We start from the raw sequence: 2,119 nt of genomic DNA, 5'->3' as shown, positions 1-2,119 counted from the left end.
GAGCAGCCTGTGCGCACAAACCATGCAACACGGGTTTTCAGCAGAGTCAGGCTGAGGGCTTTAACCCCGCCGTGCCTGTCCCCTGCAGCACGGGGACAGCCCTGCCGCCCGCGCCTGCCCTCAGACACCTCCTGGGTTTCGGCTGCGCTGCCTCGTGGTGACCCGGTGTGGGTGGCCCTGGTGCCACGGGGACAGGGAAACCCCACCGCTGGGGGCTGAGCACGGCAAAGCGAAGGGCACACTCGCTCGCTGGGGAACAGCCTCGCCAGCCGCTGCCCAATGCCTTGCAGCGGGCGAGCAAAAGAGTCGAAAACAGTGTCCTTACTGCCTGTGAACTGCTTTGTATCGGTAAAATCATTACAGCAGCGTAGCCAACTGCTCAGTTGTCCCACTAGTTTGCTTTCTGCTCAGAACACCGCGACACTGAAGTATCCTTCGCACCTACTGCTCGTTCCTAAAATACACATTATACCTGGATTAATTGAGGACGTCTGCGCTGGCATGGGGAGCGGCTGTGCACCCTGCCCTCGGTCCAGCTGCTGAGGGACTCATCTGAAAGAAAAGATGCCAGCATTTGAAAGAACAAACAGGATAAAGCCAAAGGCGAGTCACCATGACCCAGAGCCCAGGCACATGCTGATTAGCTCAGTTCCCCTCCCTTAAATGGTTTATTTCTGCTAATCAAGAAAGGTTGACAGAAAACAGATCTGGTCGCAGTAACTTGCTGCGGTGCTGATACAGGATGCGTGCAGGCTGGTAACACCTCTTATTGGTGTCGCATTTTGACTGAGAACTAGAATAATCTAAAGGGTAATGTAGCACTTTGTGGCAAAACTGGTCAACCCATGGGTTTGAAAACAAGTTCTAAGTCATGAACCAGCATCAAGTATACACTTTGTCAGAGAATAATTTTCCTCTTTCCTCTTCAAAATGTCACATTTTTAATCAATAACCTGGCCAAAACCAGCACAATTAACACAGAATCAAGATCCTGTCTCCAGAGCTGGGCTCACCGGACACACAGTAAGTGTTTTGTTACAGACAAATCTGAAAATCACAGCCAAAGATGCGACAGACTCAGGGACGTGACATGGCAGTTGGACCCATCCTGGGGGGCGTGATAGACCCTCATGGAACTAACAGGGCTCACCTAATCTATGATGGCACGTCCCATTCTGGTGTCCCCAACGCCTCCCCCGCAGAGAGCTGCACAGGAGCTTCTCCGCTGCTGGGGGTGACGCACACCGCAAGGACAAAGCCAGGACAACCCACCAGGTCTGCTCCACATCACCAGCCCTCATGGGACACCCCCGCTTGCCAGCAAACCAACAGGGCCATGAGTGCACGGCAACATCACAAATAACACTCAGCTGCTTCACAGTCACAACCACAGGTGGCACGAGCAGAAACAGACCCCAAAAAGAGACACAGAGCCTGTAAAATCCTTTATGGCAAGACCAGCTGAGACCAGTCAGGCGCGCAGACACTGAACTGTATTTTAAATGAAACACTGTGTTTAGGGGACCTTTTCTACAATTGCACATACTTTTCAAGGTCTGTGGTGAGATTATTAGAGGTTTCTGTCACAAGTGAGAAGTCACAAACCACGCAGGGCAAAAGGTACCTTGAGACCACCACTGGATCCACGAGAAAGCCTCTCACCTGATGGGCACCCACAACAAACACACCAAAAATACCCTTTGGTGGGACACGGTTAAACCATAATTAAACCTAATCATCTGGACGCCTGAGACATGGGCTGCTGTAGCCTACTGCTCTCATGCCATATTTTTTCTAGTTATTGGCTAAACCAACTTTGAGATTTATTCCTCAAAACAGCTTCAGTTATCCGCGAGGAGCACAGAGGCAAGAAAGGTCAGTCGCTTACTAAGCAAGACACTGGCAGCTCTGGGTATCCTTTCCTTCCCTTTGTGGCAAATAAGGGCGACCAAAGCTGGCCAAGAAATTTGTGCTATTCCCCAGTTTCAAGCCTCAGAAATTAATGCTCTTGGACTTCTCTTTTGTTTGCTTGCTATCTCCTTGGGGAGTCTCTAGGACACTTTGGAGGTTTCAGATAAGATTATGGCCAATTACAAAGGGAAGAAAGAGTTCATCTCTC

Source organism: Columba livia, chromosome 11 (genome assembly GCF_036013475.1).
Source record: "Columba livia isolate bColLiv1 breed racing homer chromosome 11, bColLiv1.pat.W.v2, whole genome shotgun sequence".
In the NCBI taxonomy this organism is placed as follows: Eukaryota; Metazoa; Chordata; class Aves; order Columbiformes; family Columbidae; genus Columba; species Columba livia.
The sequence above is the reverse complement of the archived record's forward strand: the minus strand, read 5'-3'. Positions refer to the sequence as shown.